The sequence below is a fragment of the Rattus norvegicus genome, chromosome 12 (assembly GCF_036323735.1).
Source record: "Rattus norvegicus strain BN/NHsdMcwi chromosome 12, GRCr8, whole genome shotgun sequence".
NCBI classification, from domain to species: domain Eukaryota; kingdom Metazoa; phylum Chordata; class Mammalia; order Rodentia; family Muridae; genus Rattus; species Rattus norvegicus.
The window spans coordinates 36,877,617-36,894,043 of NC_086030.1; the positions used below are offsets into that span (position 1 = coordinate 36,877,617).

The 16,427-nt window shown below is 45.4% G+C and overlaps 5 non-coding genes across 5 annotated transcripts; 4 read left to right on the forward strand and 1 right to left on the reverse strand.

Annotated features, from left to right (window-relative positions):
- Positions 1-4,201: 4,201 nt before the first annotated feature.
- Trnaa-ugc3 (transfer RNA alanine (anticodon UGC) 3) lies at positions 4,202-4,273 on the reverse strand. The gene has a single exon. It is a non-coding gene; the product is annotated as a tRNA-Ala (tRNA).
- Positions 4,274-4,801: 528 nt separating this feature from the next.
- On the forward strand, positions 4,802-4,873 carry Trnad-guc4 (transfer RNA aspartic acid (anticodon GUC) 4). The gene has a single exon. It is a non-coding gene; the product is annotated as a tRNA-Asp (tRNA).
- A 2,791-nt stretch (positions 4,874-7,664) lies between these two features.
- Trnaf-gaa4 (transfer RNA phenylalanine (anticodon GAA) 4) lies at positions 7,665-7,737 on the forward strand. The gene has a single exon. It is a non-coding gene; the product is annotated as a tRNA-Phe (tRNA).
- Positions 7,738-8,119: 382 nt separating this feature from the next.
- On the forward strand, positions 8,120-8,191 carry Trnad-guc5 (transfer RNA aspartic acid (anticodon GUC) 5). The gene has a single exon. It is a non-coding gene; the product is annotated as a tRNA-Asp (tRNA).
- A 1,245-nt stretch (positions 8,192-9,436) lies between these two features.
- Positions 9,437-9,508, forward strand: Trnaa-ugc4 (transfer RNA alanine (anticodon UGC) 4). The gene has a single exon. It is a non-coding gene; the product is annotated as a tRNA-Ala (tRNA).
- Positions 9,509-16,427: the final 6,919 nt, after the last annotated feature.

Below are 16,427 nucleotides of genomic sequence, written 5' to 3' on the forward strand. Positions count from 1 at the left end.
GCAACTGTTCAGTCCTGACGAAACCGCCAGGCTCACCGACTGGCCTGAGGCAAGGCCACAGAAGAGGCAAGGTGCCACAGGAACCCCCTGGAGCAGTTCTTGGGTGAGTTTCTCTGTGTTGTTATCCCAAGTTGAGTTCGACAATGCTTTGTAAGGCAAACCAATACATTTTTGTCTTTACTGAAGAATCAATCGTGAGGTGGGGTAAACCAAGGCTCAGTGCTCGTCTCCCACTGTCTGTGGGGTCGTAGTTCTACTCCATCACGGGTCCTTTCACATGTTTGCTACAGCCAAACATCCTTCTGCTTCAGGAAAACAGCCTTTTACCATGTTTGCTTTAGCAAGACATCCTTTCACCCGTGTGCCCCAGCAAAACATTGGCCATAACCAACTCTCCGAAGAACTAAAGTTTCCACTTCACCTTGCCCTATAGGACAAGCTGTTGTACAAAAAGAGTCCAGATAAAAGCTGTGAATCTGTGGCTGGAGAGATAGCTCAATGGTTAGGAGCACTGACTGTTCTTCCCAGAGGTCCTGAGTTCAAATCCCAGCAACCACATGGTGGCTCACAGCCATCACACCCTATCTGTAAGGAGATCAAATGCCCTCTTCTGGTGTGTCTGAAGACAGCTACAGTGTACTTATATACATAAAGTAAACAAATTAAAAAAAAAAAAGGTATGAAACTCAGTCCCCGCAGCCCGACGGTCCATAGATGTGAAACTGGAAAACCCAGGGGACCCCTCACACTCCTAGTTTTTACTCTAAAACTTTGAATCAATAACTCAAAAAACCAACCCAGTGGTGGTGGCTTCCATCTTTCTTGGTCCACAGAGTAAGTTCCAGGACAGCCAGGGCTGTCTTGAAAATCAACAAAAACAAACCAAACAGAAAAAGCTCAAAAAAACTAAACAACGCAGTCTTTAAGTGGTCAGTGAAATAGTCAGTTTTCAGAAGACGAAATGGAAGTGGCCAATGGTAAAACAACAAAAATGTTTAGCCAGGACTTAGGAGATGGCCCAGGTGCATTAAATTCCCAACACCCACGTGGCCATGACGAGCGTCTGTAATTCCAGTTCCAGGTGATCCAATGCCCTCTTCTGGCCTGCCCAGGCACTGCACACATTGTCTGCTGGCAAATAATAAAAGTAAACCCCAACCTTACTAGCCATCAGAGAAATACCTATCAAAACTATTTGAGAGGTTGGAAAGATAGCTCAGTAGTTAAGAGCACTCTGCTTTTGCAGAGGACCTGGGTTTGGTTCTCAGCTCCCACATGGTGGCTCACAACCATCTGTAACCACATGAGGTTTTTATCCCAGTCAAAATGGCATTCTATAAGAAAAAATAGGGGTTGGGGATTTAGCTCAGCGGTAGATCTAGCGCTTGCCTAGCAAGCGCAAGGCCCTGGGTTTGGTCCCCAGCTCTGGAAAAAAAAAATGCTGGAGGGGTTGGGGATTTAGCTCAGTGGTAGAGCGCTTGCCTAGGAAGCTCAAGGCCCTGGGTTCGGTCCCCAGCTCCGGAAAAAAAAAAAAAATGCTGGAGAGATGGCTCAGATGTTAAAAGCACTGACTACTCTTCCAGAGGTCCTGAGTTCAATTCCCAGCAACCATATGGTGGCTCATATCTGTAATGGGATCTGTTGCCCTCTTCTGATGTGTTTGAAGACAGCGACAATGTACTCATATAAATAAGAATAAATACATCTTTTAAATAAAAGAATAAAAAATGAGCCAGGTGTGATGGTGCACTTAATCCCAGCGGGAGGCAAGGAGAGGGAGGTGGATCTCTGAGTTTCAGCATAATTTAGGACACATGGAAATGAAACTCAATATGGAGGCACCTCGGAATTCTAGATAGACCAGCCATAAGACCCGACAATGCACTGCTGGGCATTTACAAAAGGACTCCAATGCAGCATACCACAAACACACTAAGCTATACAACCAGCCTGGTGCCCATCGAGGTAAAGAACGGGTGAGGAAAATGTGGGCTATGTAAGTAGGGGGTTCCTTTCAGCCACAGGAAAACAAGATTAACCTACTAAGCAGACTAAGTCAACCACAGGAAGACAAATACTATATTTTATCTGTACATCCTAGAATCTATAAATACAGAAAACCACACATCCCATGGATGATGTGAAAGTAAAGCTGGGGAGCAAAGGGGTTAATGGATGGGGAGGAAGGTGGAGAGGGGGTGCGTGCCCGATACATTATAGGCTATGTGAAATTGCTTTAAGAAATCCAGCGTAATTTTAAAAAGATGAAATGGAGTCTGGATTTAGTTTTTTAGGACAGAGTTCCATTATATAGCCCCAGCTGGCCTGGAACTCTATATAGGTCAGGCTAGCCTCAAATTCCTAGAAATTTGACTGCCTCTGCCTTCCAAGTCCTGGGAATTGGACTTAGATCAGTTGTCAATCTTTTTTTTTTTTTTTTAGTTGTCAATCAATCTTTGTGACAATCGCCTTTATCTAGTGAGCCATCCCAAAGACCCCATTGGTCTCCTGTAGTCCAGGCTGTCCGTGAGCACACTGTGTAGCTGGCATTGAACTTATAATCCTGCTGGCACTCACGCAAGTGTGTACTCCTGACCCTGTCTGTCTCCATCTTCTAAGGGCAAGGGAACAGTTGTGTGCTAGCACTGCTGGCCCAGTGCCACTTTCCTTAGAGCTTGGAGACTAATTCCCAGCCTTCTGGATACTTCAGAGCATCCATCCCTCGAGTCACCCTGCTTCATCCAGGAATGTTCCGAAGCTGTTGGAGAGGCACCTGGATGAGCTGGTCCTCAAACCTGCACAATGGACATCAGTGAATAAACGATCCTTCCCCAGACCTGCTCCAGTGGTCAGTCAGCATTGCCGGGTGCTTATACAGGCCTGCTTTGGTAACAGGAGAGACGCTCGCCCTCTCAACCAGCAGGAAATAACAAAGTAATCATTTTCCCTGCGCTTAGAAGGGCTGAGCTGGATAGCCCAGGCTACCATTCTCCCTGCCACATATGACAGACTGGAGCCGTATACACCTGTAACCTCGTCCTTGATGAGGATAAGGAATTTGAAGGATCAAGGCAATCCCTGTGGCTGGTGAGCAGAAAGGGCCAGGAGTGCCTCCACGTGTGTTCGAGTGTGAAAGGGTCTCATGTAGCCCAGGCTAACCCCAACCTCCAACCGACCCCCTCAGTTGCTGGGATAACAGGCATGCACAACCATGCCTGGTTTACCCAGTGTTAGCTATTGTACATTCTAGGTAAGCACTCTACAAACTGAGCTACACCCCCAGTCTTCAAATAGTTTAAGAAAAGGTTTTCCAGCCCAATGGCTCTCCTCCGTGTAGGCATCCATGCCGTCAAAGAAGAGGACGGAAAAATCGCGGGTCGTACGTGTGCTACCCCTGTGTGACAAGCTTCAGAGTAGCAGAATGAACCTAAGGGGAATGGTCAAATAAAGAATGAGATCCCTGAATTAGGCAATGTTACATAGCTTCCTACAGAATCTGCCAGAACTACCCCACCCCTCCCCACCATGCTGCATCTTCAGTGCCAGTCTCCAGAACAGTATGTGGCCGCCAGAAGAAACCTTTATAATCATGCCCGTAGGGCTGGAGAGATGGCTCAGTGGTCAAGAGATCCTGAGTTCAATTCCCAGCAATCACATGCTCTGAAGCTAGCAACAGTGGACTCACATACATAAAGTAAATCTTAAAAAAAAAAAAAAAATCATCCCCATAGTGCCAAGTCCTTACCCTCTGGCATTCTGAGACCTTCCAAACCTCAGTTCCACCCAGTTCTGTTCCCATTCGTTAAAGTCCAGGCGCCGGGCTACTTTCTGGCCCTTTCTTCTAAAAGCTTCTCCTCCGCGCTCAGAAAATGTGAGCCTTTCGGCTCCTGTTTCTTCAGATCTCTCGGGTGACACTGAGTCCCCGCAGTTCTGTGCGTCCTCATAAAACAGTCCCTGGGATTCCCAGTGTTAGCCTCCAGCTGGAATTTGAGTTCCAGAAAAGCTGAGAGTCCTAGCGTGGCCTTGGCAAGGTTACTGGGCTACTTGAAGATCTCTTTATTTGGACACACTGTGGGTGTTCAAAGGGCGCACATTACGCTGCAATAGTGGTTCAGGGGCCACCAGTTATAGGACCTCCTTGAAAATACAATGTTTCTTACTTGTGGCGTAGACCCTTCCAAAAATTCTTTAAACTAAAAAGTGGAGATGCCGGGGATTGAACCCGGGGCCTCATACATGCAAAGCATGCGCTCTACCACTGAGCTACATCCCCTGACGAAAACTTGTGCTTTCCGGAATAGATAATGGAGATGAAACGCTTGCTGTTCTAAGGTTTGTTTTGGTTTTTTGTTTGGTTTGGTTTGGGTTTTTTGGCTTTCTTTTTTCTTTTTTCTTTTTTCTTTTTTCTTTTTTCTTTTTTCTTTTTTCTTTTTTCTTTTTTCTTTTTTCTTTTTTCTTTTTTCTTTTTTCTTTTTTCTTTTTTCTTTTTTCTTTCTTTTTTCTTTTTTCTTTTTTCTTTTTTCTTTTTTCCTTTTTCCTTTTTCTTTTTTCTTTTTTCTTTTTTCTTTTTTCTTTTTTCTTTTTTTTTTGGGTGGGGATTGTGGGTTTTTTTTTTTCGACCTCGATTTATGATGTTGGTGTCATGAGTTGAAGTCTCAGAAGAAAGGGAAGAGGAAAGAAACAGAGAGAAGAGAGGGAAAAAGCCAGAGAGGAGGGACATAGAAGAGGGAAGAAAACGTGTGCCCGTCGTTACCCGTGTCCTTCTATATCCCTATGTCAGGAAGGGATCAAGAATGGCTAGTCCTCGTTAGTATAGTGGTGAGTATCCCCGCCTGTCACGCGGGAGACCGGGGTTCGATTCCCCGACGGGGAGGCTGCGCATGAGATTTTGCGTTTGCATTTTAGGACGTCGTGAATGGGTCCTCATCCCACCTTCTCATACTCTCTCCTACTTTCGTGAGTTTTATAGACCCCAGGTCTCACTTAGGTTGGCATGGGTAGGAAGGAAGTCTGACCCTGGGTATCTGGCTTAAGTAAACTCCTAAGAACGCTGCTACCCTACTGTCTGACAGAGTAACCTCCCGCAAGAGGCCCCTCCCTCATCTTTTCTTAACCACCCTTTCCCATTTTTACCTTGAAGATTGGTTTGTATTTTCTTTATTTATTCTTAAAAGCCAAATAAAAGCTTTCATTGAGAAAGCATACCTCAGTTGCCCACGTCTCCCCAGGGTTTTGCTTTGTTAATTCCTGGTTGGCCTGTAACCCAGGAACAATCTTCCTGCCTCAGCCCCTCCAGTGTGTGGCTTACAGAACTGTCTTTTTAAAAGGTTTTGTTTTGTGTTTTGAGACAAGACTTTACTTATCCAAACTGATTGTTTTGTCTTCTTTTGTTTTTTTTTTAGATTTGTATTATTTTATATATAGTGTTTTCCCTGCTTCTATGTATGTGCACTACGGGGGTGTGCCCGATGCTTGTAGATGTCAGTAGTGAAATGAGAGTCCCTGAACCTGGAGTTGATGACTGTGGATGTTGGAAATCGAGCCAGCCTGAACTGCTACTGAGGTCAAGGTTATCCTGAGCAACTTAGTAAGATCGTTTCAAAGTAGCGATTTAAAGTCTGGGTGTGGAGTGTTTCCTTACCATTGAGGATGTGAGGTGGGGTCCAGACAGGAATAGGATTTCAGAGGGAAGCAAACTTTCCTGCTTCCTCTACATCGTCCCCAAACCCGGTAACTGAACTCAGTCTGGGTCCAGTCCAGGAAAATGGGCAGGCAGGTATACATCCCAATGATTCCGCACCGTTGTAGTCATTCTCCCCCTCACCCCCCACACACTTTTTAAAAAAAAAAATTATTTAGATGGTTGTGAACCTCCATGTGGTTGATGGGAATTGAACTCAGGACATCTGCCGGTGTTTCTAATGGCCGAGCTCTCTCTCCAGTCAGATCTATCTATCTAGATATTTATTTATTTATTTACTTAATTACTTACTCACTTTATAGTCCCGCCTTTCAGACAGCCCCTCGCCCCATGCCTCCCTCCCCTTCTCAGAGAAGGGGAAGACTCCGCCCCCTACACCCCCCCACCCCCCCATACCAGCAAGTACTTCAAGTCGCTGCTGGATTAGGGGCATTCTCTCCCACTAAGGGCCAGGGAAGGCGGTTCAGTTAGGCGAACTGGATTCACAGGCAGGCAACAGAGTCAGGGACAGTCCCCGCTCCAGTCCTTGGGAGACCCACATGAAGATCAAACCGCACGTCTACATGGATAGGTGCAGTGCCTAGGTCCAACCTCTTTGGTTGGTGGTTCAGTCTCTGGGAGCCCCGAATGGGCCAGGTTACTTGACTCTTCTTGTGGTCAAGGTTACTATTGGTCTTCTTGTGGAGTCCTTGTCTCCTCCGGGTCCCTCATTCCTTCGCCTAACTCTTCTACAAGAGTCCCCGTGCTCTGTCTAAAATTTGACTGTGGGTCTCTGCATCTGTTTCAATCTGTTGCTGAGTTGAGCCTCTCAAAGGACAATTATTCTAGACTCCTGTCTCCAAGCATAACAGAATATCATTGACAGTGTCAGGGATGGGTCTCAAGTTGGGTCTGTCATTCGTTGGCCATTCCCTCAGTCTCTGCTCCATCTTTGTCCCGCACGTCTTGTAGGCAGGACACGTTGTAGCCATTCTTTCAAATCACATTCTGACGTATTAGATATTGTCAGGGCCGAGACACACTAGGGGACACTTAGGGGACTTTGGTTTGCTAAATTTCGCGCGTGGAAAGGTGACCCACACTTCCCACCAAACCATCATGTCAACGCTCGAGCATCACTCCTCTTCTTCTCTCACTCCCACGTCAAGGCCATCAACAAGCCCTCTCCACGTCACTTTCCAGGTCCTCTCTTGCAGATGTGGCCCAAACACTACAGCTCCAGGTTGGACCACCACAGCAGCCCTCATCCCTCCCGCGCGCGGTTGCCTCTCTAGCTCACTGCTGCACGCTCACAGGAGCCGAGCTCCGGGACCTCACTTCCTACCCTTGCTCCCCAGTGCAAACAAGCCTTCCGCGTTCTGCTCCCCTTAAGAGGAGGAAGCAGTCGGTGTCCACCCCTAGCTGCACTTGCTCTGTTTCCCTGTGCTTCGCAACTGAGCCTGTGTGCACAGATATGAAGAGCACGCTTGGAGGCCGGATGTGAGTCAGGTGTGGCCCTGCCCAGGCAGAACCTCCTTCCACGGATTGTTTACTGTTAACGGCTGGCAGAGGACTGCATTCAGAAATGGCCCAGCTCCTTCTCCGAGAGGAGAGTGGGGAACAGAAGGAGCAGATCTCTGAGCCGAGAGGGACTCAATCGCTCGACAAATATTTAGAAAGCATCTACTAAGCGGTGCCAGCACTGGGCTCTTCAGCAGTGGCTGGGGGCAGCTTAGGCGTGTACTTCTAGTTAATAGGGAAAATAATAAGTACATTTGCAGTGGACAATAAGGTCCCGAGGGTTCCCAAGGACCTTCATAGATAGTGGACTTAGGGGATGCGCAGAGTCCCCAGTACATCCGTAACTCAGAAATGAGACGAATAATATGAATAAATTTCTGGGCATCAAAACTTGGAAGAGCCAGAAACTGAAAGCCTTAGAAAAGACAAGGAGGAGAGAAAAAACGAAGCAGCAGCAACGGCCGCCGAAATAGCTCAGTTGGGAGAGCGTTAGACTGAAGATCTAAAGGTCCCTGGTTCGATCCCGGGTTTCGGCAGCTTACGTTTTTTCCGCATTCATTTCCAGTTTGTTAAGTCATTGTTTTCTTTCTTCATAAAATCCGGGAGCATCGTACACGGATGTAGAAGGCTAAGGAAATTTGCCACATCTACCACCCTGTTCTCATTAAGAGTGGCTGGACGTGTTCACTAAAGCAAGTACACACCTTCTGCTCATGCGCGAATTCGTCACTGTGATGTTTGTGTATGCTGGTTTATGTATGGCGTCTTTAATTTTATAGTTTAAATCCAGGCGACAAAGTAAAAAACCTAAGTAGGAAAGAGACAGTGCAAAAGTGTAATCCAATCAAATCAAATTTATTGTTATGGAATTCAAAGAATCTTAAAAGGGCCTCTTGCCAAGCTAGCTTTCAGCTCTCTTCCTCGTTAGTATAGTGGTGAGTATCCCCGCCTGTCACGCGGGAGACCGGGGTTCGATTCCCCGACGGGGAGATTGTCAAACATTTTGCCATAAACTCTTGTTTTTTATTTGTTTTTCAATCTGTTTAAATTCTTCAACTCCCACGAGTACGTTCAGTAGAATAAGCCGAACATATTGTACAGGGTCTCAGCCCAGGTAGCAGATCCTAAGAAAGACACTGTTCTCCGGCTGCCATCCTTTGGTTGTCCTCGGTTCTCACAGGATCACCATGGACACCACGACCCGGCATCCTCCAACACCCTGAGACCCAAAGGCAAGATGGTGTGGGACGTCACACATGAGGCAGGGGCATGATGATGTAGGATGCAGCAGCACTTTTTGCTATTACTGCCACATCTCGTGCTCGAGCATCCAGGCTCTGTCCTTGTTGACTGTCTCAGTGAGCGTCCGGGCTCAGAGAGGTCAGGTAACCCCAGCTGCTATGCCCAGCATTTTTACAGACTCCAGTTGCTGTGAGCGCGCTAATGGGTATGAGTAGCAGGTCATTTGCGGGTACAGGTATCCACACAGGAAATGATAGGCAATCCCCGGGTGCAGCATAGGAAGCTTGGGTTGCTGTGAGCGCGCTAATGGGTATGAGTAGCAGGTCATTTGCGGGTACAGGTATCCACACAGGAAATGATAGGCAATCCCCGGGTGCAGCATAGGAAGCTTGGGATCTCTCCTCACGGCTCCCAATCAAGAAACAGCCCCTTCTTTTTACCCAAATGTTGCATTTTGCATTCTAGCTCCAAAGTTGAGCCGTGATGGTGAGGTCTCAAACTGTCTGGCCAATTTTATTTTTTTTTATTTTTTTTCTTGCCGTTTATTTAAACTTCTGGCCAATTTTATATCCAGAAAATTCTTCCAGAGGTGAGGAAGGCGGGGGTGGGGGTGGGGGTGTTTTAAGCAAGCTTATAAACTCAGTCCTCGAGGTTGGATAGCGTCTCAAATGTGAGGAAGCAGAGAATTCTGGGTGAGGAACACTGGGGTCAAGTCCTCATCTATTGGGAATTTATGTATTTTTTTATTTATTTCTACTTTCTGTTCTTGGAATCGGGGAGAAGTTTACCTTCCATGAAGGCAATAATGAACACTTATTTAAAAGAAGAGGTAATTTAAGTTGCCACATCCTTAAGGCTCTTTTAAATAAATACATACAATTTTAATTTAGAAGGAACTAAGAAGGGGGAAAAAGACAAAAACAAAAAAAAAACAAAACCCATAAGCCGTTAAACAATATAACTAGGTTTCCTGAAGGCAATGGAAAAGCACCAGGGGATGTAGCTCAGTGGTAGAGCGCATGCTTTGCATGTATGAGGCCCCGGGTTCGATCCCCGGCATCTCCAGTTTATTTTTTGTTTTTTTGGTTTTTTTTGGTTCTTGTTTTTGACCATTTCTGTCTCTGGGTCTTTGTGACAGAATGTCGCCAGGAAAGACATCGCTATTGCGATGACCTCTTGGAACTGAGAGTTTTACATTCATTCTTCTTCTGAAACCTGTAAAAATTTAAATATGCATCTCTGGAAGGGTCATAAGAGAGCGAGCGAGCGAGCAGCAAAGCAAAGTGGCGACCGATGACCGGGTGGGTTTTGTTGTTGAACCGCTCTAAATGTCGAGGAAGGACCATCAGGGGAATTTGCATGTCGTATCTCCGGGACACTGATTTCCGGGGCGCAGGAGTGCAGGGCAATGGAGGTCCAGCTACCCAGGCCAGTGCCTGGGTTTGCGTAGCAGGCTCGGTACCTGATAAGAATGAATGACGTACGCAGGGCGCTCTTCATACCCAGGGATGCGCACACGTTGCTTGAGAATCTTACCATTCAAGTAAAGATGCACTTTAATAAAAAAATAAAATAAAAGATCCCATAGGTTCTGCATATCAGGTTGACAGCACAGTGGTTAAGGACCGCATTGTCACCGCATCCCTGTCAAGTGACAGGACTTCTTGTTCTCTGGCTGTCCCTGCACCCACTCTGTACTCGCAGACACCACCTGCCTCAGCCTCCTTAATGCTGGGATTAAAGGCATGTACCATTATAATGGGCCCTTTGTTTTATATTTCTTTTTCTTTTTTTTTTTTTTTTTTCGGAGCTGGGGACCGAACCCAGAGCCTTGCGTTTGCTAGGCAAGCGCTCTACCACTGAGCTAAATACCCAACCCCTATTTTATTTTTAGGTTGTTATTTTGTATTTTATTTTATGGGTAACGGTTTTTTGCAAGTTTCTGTATGAAGCATCGTCAGAGGCCAGAAGGAGTGGATCCTCTGGAACTAGAATTACAGATGACTGTGAGCATCACGTGGGTGCTGGGAACTGAATCTAGGTCCTCTGCAAGAGCAGCCAATGCTCATAACCACTGAGACACCTCCCCAGCCCCATAAAATGTATAGCTATCATAGTCGCCCCTCACTTTGCCAGTCGGATTCCTCCAGGCTCGTCCTATCCCCGTAACCCCCTTCCAAATCCATACCCCCATACATATATGTGTGTGTGTGTGTGTGTGTATGTATATATGTATGTATGTATGTATGTATGTATATATGTATGTATATATGTGTGTGTATGAGTGTATGTGTATATGTGTATGTGTATATATGTATATATGTATGTATATGTAAACTCACTGAGTCCAATTTGTGATCCAATGGATGGGGCATTCACTGGAGAACTGTTAACCTACAGGGACTCTCCCTTCCTGTGCGCATGTGTACCGGAGGCTATCCGCGGAGATCTCTGGCCAGGCCAGGTGGGAAGGTTCAAGCGAAGGGGAAAGGGCAAAAGCAGGAAGGGGGAGGTGCCTCCGCCTCCTCCACTGCTGTCTCTGCGATTGCAGGCAAAGCTCCTACCGTCCCTGCAGGGTCTCTGGGGCTTCTAGCCTTAGCTCATCGTTACCAGGCTTCCTCTCGCGGTCCACCTTCCTAGCAGTGATTAACTAGCCCTGGCTCCCCATCCTCTTTCTCCACCAGTGTCGGAATGTTGACTGGCTATTGTTGCAAAACCGGGTTTCACAAGATAGCTCTGTGCGGCTTGAAACTCACTGTAGACTAAGCTGGTCTTAAACTCACACAGATCCACTGGCCATTCAAGTGCTCAGATAGAAGGTGTGCTTTGAGGGTTTCACAAGATAGCTCTGTGCGGCTTGAAACTCACTGTAGACTAAGCTGGTCTTAAACTCACACAGATCCACTGGCCATTCAAGTGCTCAGATAGAAGGTGTGCTTTGAGGGTTTCACAAGATAGCTCTGTGCGGCTTGAAACTCACTGTAGACTAAGCTGGTCTTAAACTCACACAGATCCACTGGCCATTCAAGTGCTCAGATAGAAGGTGTGCTTTGAGGCCGGCACCTATTAACATAACTGTAGCCATTTTTACGTTCAGTCTCCATTTTGCTCAAAAGGTGGAAATCAGGTTCTCAGACTCCACTTCTCTGAAGTAATCATTTGTAGCTGACACTGAAAATTTCTCATTAAAGGTCATAAGGTTGTGGTTTTAATACTCATGCTCTGTTATCTTTTTTAAAGGCTTATTTATTTATTTTTATGTATATGTGTACACTGTAGCTGAATTTTCAGCCACACCAGAAGAAGGCATCAGATTCTATAACAGACGATTGTAAACCACTATGTAGGCAGGAATTGAACTCAGGACCTCTGGAAGGGCAGTCAGTGCTCTTAACCACTGAGCCCTCTCTGTTACCTTAATACTCCAGAAAACCCCCAACCACCACCTCACGTACCTCACCTGATAATACTTTGTCTAGTTAGCCAAAATATAATATCACTCCTGCCCCTACCCCCTTGACTTCTGAACTTGACTTTCTCTATAAAAAGCCTGCCCTGAGAGCAATGTTACAGTTTGGCTCCAGGGTCCTCTGTGACCCTGATCGATGGTCTTGGTGTGTGTGTGTTGGGGGATGGGGTGAGTTAATAAATTATCCCTATCTGAGATGGGTGTTTGTGTGGCTTGTGAGGCAATTCCTGAACCCCAACATGTGAGTCACTACTACCAGCTTATTTTATTTTCTTCTTCTTCTTCTTCTTCTTCTTCTTCTTCTTCTTCTTCTTCTTCTTCTTCTTCTTCTTCTTCTTCTTCTTCTTCTTCTTCTCCCTCTCCTTCTCCTTCTCCTTCTCCTTCCCCTCCTCCTCCCCTCCTCTTCCTCCCCTTCCTTCTCCTTCTCCTCCTCCTCCTCCTCCTTCTCTCTCTCTCTCCCCCCACCCTGCTCTCTTTCTTTCTTATGACAGACTCTATGTAGCCCTGGCTGTCCTAGAACTCCTACATAGACCAGACTGGCCTCAAAATTCACTCGCCATCTGCCTGCCTCTGCTCCCCAGCGCTGCTGGGATTAAAGGTGTGAGCCACCAGCTTCTCTTTCTTCCCTCCTTCTCTACCTTTTGTCTTTCACCTTCCTTTTCTATCTTTTTAGCTATCACCCTCCCAGCGCTAGTCATAAAGCTCCCTTTTGCTTCTTTTGGACTCCCTAGTTTCTTACTCACAATTCACATGCATCAATAAAAATCCACAGCTAAGATCCCCATATAAGAGAGAAATGTGGGGTTGGGGATTTAGCTCAGTGGTAGAGCGCTTGCCTAGGAAGCGCAAGGCCCTGGGTTCGATCCCCAGCTCCGAAAAAAAGAACCAAAAAAAAAAAAAAAAAAAAGAGAGAAATGTTAGGGGTTGGGATTTAGCTCAGTGGTAGAGCGCTTGCCTAGCAAGCACAAGGCCCTGGGTTCGGCCCCCAGCTCTGAAAAAAAAGAGAAAAAAAAAAAAGAGAGAGAGAGAGAAAAGCACCTTTTTCTTTCTTAGCCCAAGCTACTTCAGTTAATATACTATTTTTCAATTCCACTCATTGCCCTGCAAACTGAATAACTTTTTTGTTTTTCTTCCTGGCTGAAGGTCTTTTATTAATCCTTTGACAATTTCACACATGTAAGCAATGAATCTTGATACTATTAACTCTCAACTCTCCCCTCCCCACTCCTGACACCCCCAACCATAGTCTTCTCTCCCCTTATATCCAAGCTTTTTTTTTTTCTTTTTTTCGGAGCTGGGGACCGAACCCAGGACCTTGCGCTTGCTAGGCAAGCGCTCTACCACTGAGCCAAATCCCCAACCCCTAAGCTTTTCTTTCTTTCTTTCTTTTTTTTTTTGAAAGAAAATTTAAAATCTTTTTTAAATTATTTAGTTTAGGTTTTGTTGTTGTGAAGAGACACCATGACCATGGAAACTCTTATAAAGGAAAACATGTAATTAGAGCTGACTTTAAAGCTTTTCTTTATTATTATTTTTTTTATTAACTTGAGTATTTCTTATTTACATTTCGAGTGTTATTCCCTTTCCCGGTTTCGGGGCAAACATCCCCCTAACCCCCTCCCTCCCCTTCTTTATGGGTGTTCCTCTCCCCATCCTCCCCCCATTGCCGCCCTCCCCCCAACAATCTAGTTCACTGGGGGTTCAGTCTTAGCAGGACCCAGGGCTTCTCCTTACACTGGTGCTCTTACTAGGATATTCAATGCTACCTATGAGGTCAGAGTCCAGGGTCAGTCCATGTATAGTCTTTAGGTAGTGGCTTAGTCCCTGGAAGCTCTTCTTTATTATTTTTAAATATTTGTTTTTATGTGTGGGTGTGCTTGCCTGCATGTAGGTCTTTGCACCACGTGTTTGCCTAGTGCCTCAGGAAACCAGAAAATGGCGTCAGATCTCTTGGAACTGGAACCAGTGCTCTTTCGTACTCGATGAACCATTTCTCAGACCTATTATCATATCTGAGACAGAGTTTCAACTCTGTAGCCCTGGTCTGGACCTCACCGTGTAGACCAGGCTAGCCTCAAGCTCAGAGATCCGCCTGGCTCTGCCTCCAGAGTTCTGGGCAACATTTTTATTTTTGAGACAAGATGGCTGACGTGACTCACCGTGAAGGTGCTGACTCACAGGCTTAATGCCGTTGGGGAAGTTTCCTTCTCTCTAAAGTCAACAAGGTTTAAAAGAAGTTGATGGTTATTTTTAAAATGGTCTGTCCAGTCTGACAGGAAACTAATGACCTGCTTCTGTTCTACCTTTTGTCTTTTACCTTACGGATAGTCAGGACAAGGGAAACCACGAGGAGGGGCCATCTTGCCAAAGGCTTGTGCTAGGAATGGGGTTTCTCTAGAGAGCATGAATTTTTGAAAATATTCTTTCTTTTCTTTTTTTCTTTCCTTCTTTCTTTCTCTCTCTTTTTTTCTTTCGTTTGTTCATTCCACCTAATGGACGTTTTTACCAGTAAAATAATTTTAAAATTACCATTTTCTGGTTAGCATGTGAACAGGTTTCGTGAAGGCACACCCATACATGTGTGTCTTTATATGTTGTTCTCATCCCCCCTACACCTTTATTTTACTACATTTCTTTCTTTCTTTTTTTTTTTTTTTTTCGTTTTTTTTGCAATAGGGTTTCTCTGTGTAGCCCTGTCGAACAGGCTGGCTTATCCTTACTTTGAGATCCACTTGCCCCTCTCTCTCTCTCTCTCTCTCTCTCTCTCTCTCCAAATCTCTGTCTCTCTGTCTCTCTGTCTCACTCTCTTTCCAAGGTCTCTTAGTCCAGAGTGGTCTAGAACTCATTATTCTAGCTCAGCCTCCAAAATTCTAGAAATATAGGCATGCACCACTTCTCCCAGTTTATAATAAAATTCAGCAGTTAAAAACCTTGTTTTTGGGGGTTGGGGATTTAGCTCAGTGGTAGAGTGCTTGCCTAGCAAGCGCAAGGCCCTGGGTTCGGTCCCCAGCTCCTAAAAAAAGAAAAGAAAAAAAAAGAAAAAAAAAAAAAAAACAAAAAACCTTGTTTTTGCCAGGTGGTGGTGGTGGTGACAGCAGTGACCCAAACAGCAGCAGCAGTGGCACAGGACTTTAATCTAAACAGAGAGAGCTCCAGGATAGCCAGGGCTACACAGAAACCCTGTTTCAAAAATCCATGTATTAAAAAAAGGAAGGGCTAGAGAGATAGATGGCTCAGTGGTTAAGAGCATTGGCTGCTCTTCCAGAGGTCCTGAGTTCAATTCCAAGCAACCACATGGTGGCTCACAACCCTCTGTAATGGGATCTGATGCCCTCTTCTGGTGTGTCTGAAGACAGCGACAGTGTGCTCACATATGTGGAATAAATAAATCTTAAAAACAAACAAACAAACAAGTAAAAACAAGTGAATAAATAAAAAATGGGGAATGAGAAAAACATACAATGACGTGAATGTGCTTTTGTGAAACCTGAAAGCTCACACACTAACCAAAAATGTTAATTAAAGATTGTTTTATAGCTTTAAAAAAATCTTTTGGGGCTGGGGATTTAGCTCAGTGGTAGAGCGCTTACCTAGGAAGCGCAAGGCCCTGGGTTCGGTCCCCAGCTCCGAAAAAAAGAACCAAAAAAAAAAAAAAAAAATCTTTTAGCTCTCCATGAATGGTGGACTTTAGGGGAAGAAAGAAGGATGGATGCCAGGGAATGGGAGAGGGGTGAGCTAAATGTTTAATGGGGATGGTTTCAGTTTGGAAAGATGGCGGTCGTGGTTCAGTTTTGTATCCCAGCACTTGGAAGGGTGGTGCAGGAGGATTACCTGGGGTTTGTGATCAGCCTGCACTATATAGTGAAAGGACAATATAGGTTGGGGATTTAGCTCAGTGGTAGAGCGCTTACCTAGCAAGCGCAAGGCCCTGGGTTCCGTCCCCAGCTCCGAAAAAAAAAACAAAAAAAACAAAAAGAAACCCCATGTGTCTCCATTTTAAGGACCAGGCCTGATTTCAAAAAAGGCATGGCTCAGCGGTTAAGAGCACTAACTGCTCTTCCAGAGGTCCTGAGTTCAATTCCAAGCAACCACATGGTGGCTCACAACCATCCGTAATGAGATCTGATGTTCTCTTCTGGTGTGCCTGAGGACGGTTACAGTATATTTATTTTTTTTAAAGGTTTATTTATTATATACATTATAGCTGTCTTCAGACACACCAGAAGAGGGCATCAGATCTCATTACAGATGGTTGTGAGCCACCATGTGGTTGCTGGGATTTGAACTCAGGACCTTTGGAAGAGCAGTCGATGCTCTTAACCACTGGGCCATCTCTCCAGCCCTACAGTATATTTATATATAATAAATAAATCTTTAAAAAAAAAAAAAGGCCATAAGGCACCAGCTCCAGGATCAGCCCATAAGACCCCAGAAACTAAACCAGAAGACACCATCTCTAGGAACAGACTATAAAATCCAGAAAATATCTCCCTTCCAAAGAACATCCTGGGGAGA